The following is a 9,045-nucleotide window of genomic DNA, read 5'->3' on the forward strand; positions in this document are numbered from 1 at the left end:
TAAGTTCTTCCACTTGATGAGATACTTTGAAATTGATCGATTTCGTAGCTATCGGGTTCTTGTTTCTATGACTGCTCCAGGTTCCAATATGATTTTTCCTTCCTCTTCAAGTTCTGGCAATATTGTTTCAATTGGGATATTCTGCAACTTTTGAATGAGTGACCACACTTCTTTGTCCTTCTTCCATTCATCCCTTGCTTCGTTTATCCAATTTGGTTGGATAAACGAAATAACACAAAACAATGCTTCCACATCCCCATCCTTTCTTGAGAGTGCATTCACGACAATGTTTTTCTTACCTTTTTTGTAGATGATTTCAAAGTCATAACCCAACATATTTGTGACCCATTTTTTCTGTTCTTCTGAAGATAATATTTGTTCTAAAAAGTATTTAAGACTATCATGATCCATTTTTACCTTGAAGTGTCTTCCCATTAGGTAAGTTTGCCACTTCTTAAGTGCATGTAGTATTGCCAATATTTCCTTCTCATAAATAGCTTGCTTGAGGGACACTTTTTTGTATGGATTTAGCCGTAAAAATACCCAAACACCCACATCAAAACTTCTTTCACTGCGATGTTGATTTTCCTGTTGTTTCATTCAATTCTACACAAAAGTGGAATTATCCTTTAAAAGTTGGAGAACTTGTTGTTGATGGTTGATGTGATATTTCACTACTTGAACCTTTTTCTTCTTGATATGTCCTTCTATCTTGAGAGTTTGAGGAGTAGTAATTTCTACCAATGCATTACAAGATATGGTTGTATTCAATTCTTAATGCTCGATGTGATCTTTCACTTCTTGAACATTTTTCTTCTTGATATGTCCTTCTATATTAAGAGTTTGAGGAGTGGTAATTCTTGCCAATTATTTACAAGATATGGTCAGATTCATTTCTTCTTTATCTGAGGTTTGTTCCTGGTGACTATCCTTTTCTTTTGACGTTTCTTGATCCTTTTCTTCTTGATATTTCACTTCTTGAACCTTCTTCTTCTTGATATGTCCTTCTATCTTGAGAGTTTGAGGAGTGGTAATTCCTGCCAATGCAGTACAAGATATGGTCAAATTCATTTGTTCTTTCTCTAGGGTTGGTTCCCGGTGTATATCCTCTTCTTTTGATGTTTCTTGATCCTTTTCTTCCTCCTCTTCATACTCTATGTAAAATAATTTCTTCTCAGCACACTTATGACCTTTAGTGCATTTGCTATCACAATTGTAACAAAGCCCTTTTTCTCTTTTTTCTTCCAATTGTTGTGGTGTAAACCTTGTAGGTTGTGGAAGACTAGGAGAAGAAACACTTCCATAATTATAGTCATGAGTAGTGGGATTCCTTGTTTCCATAATTTCGCTTTCAATTTTTCTTGCCCACCTGAATGCCTTCTCTAATGAATCAGGTTCCCAAAGATGAACTTCATGTTGAATGTTATCCTTTAAATTACCCATGAAGACATCAATCCTTTGATTCTCTGGAATATCATTTACTCTTATATTCAATTTTTGAAAGTCCTCAATGTGCTCTGCCATTGAACACTTTTGTTTGAGATTTATCAATTGGCTAAAGAAGGTGTTTCTCTTTGTATCCTCATAATGTGCTATCATTTCCTCCGTGAAAATTAACCACGTAACAAGTGGTTTATGAGAACAAAACCCTTTATACCATACAAATTGATTCGGTTCTAAATATGAAGATGAAATATGTACCTTTTGTAACAGTTGCACCTCATGTAGATCAAAAATTTGCTCCATCTGTCGTATCCAATTTACTTGATCCTTGCCATCAAACTTCCTCATATCACCTTTTCTTGATTTTAGGAGCTCGATCTTGAAAAAACTATAAATCTATAACTTCAGCTCTTCCAGTTCTGAAATTGCAACCTAAAGTAGCCCTCTATGTCCTGTTTCCAATGCCACCAGTTAGATCAAATTTGGCTTCTCCAAGAAAGAGTTATCCACAATCTCCCAAGATGACCTGATTATATACCTTTTCGGAAGAGAAAACTTGTATGAAGTGCCACTTGTCACTATTTTGACCTTTGGATCTGAAAAATTAAAAAAAGAAAATACATTCCATCCTCTTTCTGTAACTTACGAAATTTCAATTTGATGCTCAGAGAGATAGTTATGAATATTTTCCAAAGGTGACCTATTTGGAATATAATTTGGGGGTCTATAAAAACCCTAACTTCCACAGACAATATCTCCAAAAATATAGCAAGACAAGCTCTGAAATTCGGACCTGAGGTTTAGTGCAAGTTCGTCTCAAATGGTTTTTTTTCACTTCTGAAACATCATAGAAAGAAATTTATAGTGAAAATTCCACGATGACCTATTTGGAGCAACGAAACCCCAGAATCCAAAGCTCTGATACCGAATGTTATGAAACCAGCTCACAAAAAGATAGAAAAGATAGATCAATGCCTTAGAAATAAGCCTCTTCGAGGGGGCAACCTCCTTTACATTACACAAATGATCTTCGATGATACAAATGGCAAGACCTCCTTTCTATGTATAGGAGTTTAAGGGGTCATAATATAATCAGAGCTAACATAACAATAATAATGTAAGGTCACAATAATAACAATAGTGGGCTTCTATGGGGCACAATAATAACAATATGGGGACTGCATGGTTACAACAATATAATAAGGGGTTTGTACTAATAACAATAAGGGGTTACACTAGTAGTATAGGGGCCTAACATTGCATGTTTATTGCAATTTGTAACTAAAACATGTTACATAAGCACCATAACACAAAATTTTTGATAGAGAGTGTTCAAGGGAGTGTATTGTGAACTGTTCTAGAGGGTTTGGAGGTCAGGGTGACTAGTACAGTCATGTGTATGCTCATTTTGACTCGAAGTTTCGAGCAAAACATAGTGGTGAGTTCCATTTCTATGTTGAGACTCTGTTTTTGAGCTCACACCTATAACAACCATTTGAAAACATAATAAAGAGGTCAGAACTAGAAGCTAGGACCAGGAGATGTAGCCAGGAAGCCTGGTGAACTCCTTTATCAATTTCTCTTGTGTTGATGTGTCTGTTTGTGTTTTTATATTTATTTAAGTGTCTGTGTTATTCACAATCTTATCGATCCATTGCACTAAGTAATATAGAGAACTCCACACATAGGTCTGTAATACCTTTGTCAATTTTAGATCAAGTGGTACCAGAGCTTAAGGTTTTTAAGGTTTGACAAGTTTGTGTGGAGATTTGAATGCTGACTAGGTTAAGGTTCGGATGAGGTGAAGGAGAACTTATTGAGTCTAATCCAGATATTGGAAGGTTCTTTTCACGAAGAAGGATGGAAGATGAAGCTCCACTAGGGTCAGAATCCCAATTCTTGGATAGTTTCAAGATGATACATGCCATGGTGGAAGAGATGTATAATGAGTTTAAAAAGGGTAAAGGTGGAGAAGGAACTTCATCACCTATACCAGACAAAGGAGCAAAGGAACCTTTTATCTTTGTCTCTCCAGAGAAAGAAGATACGGAAGATAAAGGAAAAGGAGGAATGTGGCCTCCACCATCTCCTCCATCATCACCATCATTGTCATCATCATCTTCTTCTTCTCATAAAACTAGTTCTTCTAAGAAGAAGAAAAAGAAAGCCTCTATGATCAAATTAGATGTAAAATTTGATTTGCCAATTTATGATGGAGAACTTGACGCAGAAAAGCTAGATAATTGGATAAGGAAAATTGATGTATATTGCAGGGTGCAGAAAGTTGATTCAGAAAGGAAGAAGATTCAGCTAGCTAACCTTCGTCTTGGAGGAACCGCACTGGTGTGGTGGGAAGGCAAGATACAAGAAGATATTCAAAAACATGGTAAAATCATTTCAGCTTGGAATGAATTTGTTTCTACCATTAAAAAGAAATTTTATCCTTTGGCTTATATGCAGCAAGCAATGATGAGTTGGCAGACATTACGTCAATTGAAGGGTCAAAGTGTACAAAGTTATACTCAAGAATTTCGTAAAAGAGCTTTAACATTAGGAATATCATTGGACTCACCAGAGACATTGTTAAAATATATAGGTGGTCTTCATAGTTATTTGAAGCATGTTATACTTATGTTTAATCCCACTAGCTTAGATGATGTGTCAGTCCAAGCGACTCATCTAGAGGCTAGAGGTAAAAATGTAAACCCAGATGTTGGAAAATCATCCAAATCTATTGAGAACAAGAATAAAGGACAGAAGAAACTGAAATGGAAGGAGAGGAAAACAAACACTGTAAAGAAGGATAAACCTTCATGCACTCATTGTAAGAAGGAAGAACACAATGAGGCACACTTCTAGTCTTTACAACCAAAATTGAAGCCTAAGAATTTTAGGGGTAAAGGTCGAAAGAATGCTACTGCTATTCAAAAGGACTTGGGGTCAGAGTCAGGTGACGAAAAAACGCTTACAACTATAGGTATAAAAGGTAAAGATTCTAAAACATATATGAGTAATTCTTCACATTCTGTTGATACTGAAAGTAATGAGAGGAAAATAAATGAGCTATTTCATATTAGAGTCATTTCCAAGCATAATGAAATTGATACTTTATTTGATAGTGGGTCACAAGTTAATTTGATTTCTGAAGCAATTGTAAAGAAGTTGGGTCTAGAAACAAAACCTCATAAGAAGCCATATCCATTAGTTTGGGTGTGTGATAAAACAAAGCTACAAGTTACGAGACAATGTAAACTTCTGTTTGCTATTGGGTCAACATTTGTAGATGAGGTTGAGTTAGATATAGTCCGATTGGACATATGTGGAATTGTTTTAGGAAGTCCATACTTGTACGATAGAAAAGCTATTTTTTATCGAGATAAAAATAAGTATCAAATCACTAAGGATGGAATTGAATATATTGCAAGGGCTCATAAACTCAAAGATAACTTCGCTCTCATAAATTCAGGATAGATGAAAATAATTGTAAATTCAAGTAAGCAATTTTTACTAATGATTGTAAAAGAAAGGATATTGATAAATCCAATGCATTCCAAGGCTATAATACTAAACAGAAAGTAGATCTAGTTAAATTTGTTTTCGATTATGATATTTTGTTTAAAGAGCCTAAGGGGATTCCACCCAAGCAAGAGATAGCACATGATATTTATTTGCAGCAAGATGCTCCATTACCTAACATTGGAATGTACAGGTTATCAGCTTTAAAGAATGCAGAGATAAAGAAGCAGGTACAAGAGTTGCTCGATAAAGGGTCTATACAACAAAGCACATCACCGTGCAGATCACCAATTGTGTTGGTGCGAAAGAAAGACAATTTGTGGAGAATGTGCATTGATCTTAGAGCACTAAATAAAATAACGATCAAGAATCGTTATCCTCTTCCTCGTATTGATGATTTATTGGATCAATTAAAAGATGAAATTTACTTTTCTAAATTAGACTTGCAAAGTTGCTACCACTAGATCAAAGTTGCAGAAAAGGATGTACGGAAAAATGCTTTCAAGATGAAGCAAGGACTTTATGAGTGGTTGGTTATGCCTTTTGGCTTAACTAATGCTCTTGCTACATTTATGTGAGTCATGAATGATGTATTTAGACCATTTATTGATGATTTTGTAATAGTCTATTTAAATGATATTCTTGTTTTTAGTAAAACTTGGGATGAACATGTAAAGCATGTAAAGCAGGTTTTAGATGTTTTAAAAAGAGAAAATCTCTATGTGAAACTTTCAAAATGTAAATTTGGCAGGACATATTTGAATTATTTGGGTTATATTGTAGGGGGTGGTGAATTGAAGATAAATACCTCTAAGGTTGAAGTCATTTTGAACTTGCCTAAACCCAGATCTGCTACAGAAGTTAGAAGTTTCTTAGGGGTAGAGCAATATTGGAGAAAGTTTATTGCTAGCTTTTCGTTGACTGTGGCTCCTCTACATGCTTTGATAAGTGTGAAACAGGTGTTTCATTGGGGAGGAAAATAGAAGAAAGCCTTCAACACCTTGAAAGAAAGGATCAGTACAACACCAATACTAGCACTGCAAGATCTTCAACATCCGTTTCAGATCAAGACAGATGCAAGTGACTATGCCATGGGGGAAGTGTTGATGCAGCACATGAAGCCTATATGCTTTCATTCTGAGACATTTACATCTACAGTAGTTAACTATCCTACATATGATAAAGAATTGTATGCATTAGTATAGAGTGTTAAAAAGTGGAAACATTATATAATGGGTAAAGAAACGATCATTCACATAGATCATCAACCACTTCAATATCTACACTCACTAACTAAATTGCAACAATCAAGACATTACAGGTGGATGGGTTTTCTACAACAATTTCATCTTATTATCAGATATAAGAAGGGCATACATAATAAGGTTGCAGACATGTTATCAAGACCAATCATAAATGCATCCACTATACTTAAGAATAATTTAGTAATTCATGAAAGTTACATTGAACAATATGCTCAAGATACAGACTTTAAGGATGTATATGCAACTTTAAGTCATGGCAAGCAGGTAGAAGAATTGGATTACTACATTAAGGACAAACTCTTATATCATTTGGGAAATTTATGCATTCCACAAACTGAAAGAGTTAACATAATTCGAGAAGCACATACTTCTCTCATATCAGGTCATTTTGGTGTAAGTAAAACAGTTTCACAATTGCAAAGGTTTTGTTATTGGACACGAATGCATGAAACAATTTCTAGATATATCAAAAGATGTACTATGTGTGCTACAAGCAAGCCAAGTAATAGAAAATTAGGCATGTATACACCACTTCCAATTCCTTCTCATCCCTGGGAAAGTGTTTCTATGGATTTTGTTGGGGGATTCCCAAAGTCTAGAAAAGGTCATGATTGTTTATATGTAGTTATGGATAGGTTCAGTAAGATATTTATTTTGATACCTTGTAATAAACAGGTCACAACTGAACAAACTGCAAAGTTGTTCTTTCAAAATTTATGGGTTCATTTTGAGTTACCCACTTCTATTGTATCTGATTGAGATTCTCGAATTGTTGGGAAATTTTGGTCAAGTCTATGGGAGTTAATGGACACAAGGTTAACTAAGAGCACAAAATTTCATCCACAAACAAATGGTCAGAGAGAAGTGGTCATCAAGACAGTGATATAGTTGCTTCGAGGATATTGCAGCAAGCATCCCAAACTTTGGGATGAGAATTTGTGTTATGTGCATCATGCTTACAACTGTGCCAAACATTCTTCTACTCAGAGGTCTCCTTTTGAGAATTGTTTTGGTTTTATACCAAATTCTCTCTTGGATTTTTTCTTTAGTAAAGACATAGCATTTGATGGACACAGTGATGTGGACAAATCAACCAAGTTCATTGAACAAATCTAGGAAATTGACCAAGCAGTATAGGAACAGCTCAAAAGAAGCCAAGAAAAGTATAAGGAGCGACATGACAAGAATCAAGTTGAGCATAGTTTTCAAGTTGGTGATCAAGTCTGGTTGTACATTAGCAAAGAAAGACTGCAAGGAGAAGGTAAAAAGTTAAAACCAATTAGATATGGTCCTTTCAAAATACTTGATAAAATTGGTGAAAATGCTTTCCGCCTAGATCTACCAGCTTATATGCAAATCTATTCAGTCGTTAATGTTGAAAACTTGAGGTTGTATGAACCTTCATTGATTGAAGATCCTGAAGAGCAAGGTTAGTTGCCTTCCATTGAGGATCTGTTGCCTGAGTATCTCAATGAGTTACAGGAGGAAACAATTCTTGACAGGAGGATAAGAACTTTGCGATGAAGGGATGTTGAGTACCTGAGAGTTGGGCTCAAAGATACAAATCCAAGTAGAGCATGATGGATAGAAATTAGACAAGTGAAGGAACTTTATCCTCACTTACTCGATAGCTAAAACCAACTTTTGGTGGACCAAAATCTTCGAGTGGGGAGGAGTGATCCAAAATGGATTCAGCATAGCCTCTAGATCAAAAGTCTTCAAATACAGGTGAAATGGAAAAATGTTGAAGGGCTCGTGAATACAAAGCCAATGGTGCAAACCGCATGCAAATCCAAGTTCGGACAAGGAAATTAGAGCTAATCAAAGATTTAGGTCAAAGAGTCAAAGCCTATGTCAGCAGGACATGTGGCAACCCGGGAAAGAGTCATAGGTACCTGATGATGTCAGTGCAAAAGATGATGTGGAAATCAGAGATTGGTTCAAACCTTATGTAATGAGGAACAACATTCAAGAGAGGAGATCGTCCGATCAAAGGAGATCGACGCATATCACGTCGAAACATGAAGGTAACTTATCTGGTAAAACAGATGCGATAAAACTATGAAAAAGGAGCTAAACTCTTTCAGTTCCAATAGGAGGGCGGTAAATGGTTTACCGCATGCCCTCAAGGCAGGAAGCGGTTTTAGACCGGGAGCACACAATTCCACTCAGTGCTCAACACGTAGCCTCCCGAAAACCACTTTGTTGCATGCCTTCGGATAAATAGCAAACGTGATAGTTGCAGTGTGAAACCACACAACAATCGTCGGATGACAAAGGATAGATCAATAGTGCATGTTGTTTGGATCAGTTGAGGAGCAGGATGTGACCACCGTCAGATGGTTTCTTCTCGAGATCAGTGTCAGGGAAAGGCCAGACAGTCAGGGTCCACCCACGCCCTCCGGTCCTTTCGCTTATAGCCTATTTATATTATAAACATATTTGTTCCACGTTTATTGAAATTTGTAACTAAAATGTGCTATATAAACACCATAACACAGAAAAGTTGATAGAGAGTGTTCAAGGGAGTGTATTGTGAACTATTCTAGGTGGTCTAGAGGTCAGGGTGACCAGTATAGTCATGTGTATGCCCATTTCGACTCGAATTTTCTAGCGGAAAATAGTAGTGAGTTCCATTTTTGTGTTGAGACTCTATTTTTGAGCTCACACCTATAACAACCATTTGAAGACGTAATAAAGAGGTCAACACTAGAAGCTAGGACTAGGATACGTAGCCAGGAAGTCTGGTGAACTCATTTATCAATTTTGCTTGTGTTGATGTGTCTGATTGTGTTTTTATAATTGTTTAAGTGTATGTGTT

The sequence above is a fragment of the Pinus tabuliformis genome, chromosome J, assembly GCF_031772625.1.
Source record: "Pinus tabuliformis cultivar Carrire ecotype Pingquan chromosome J, CPIR1, whole genome shotgun sequence".
NCBI classification, from domain to species: domain Eukaryota; kingdom Viridiplantae; phylum Streptophyta; class Pinopsida; order Pinales; family Pinaceae; genus Pinus; species Pinus tabuliformis.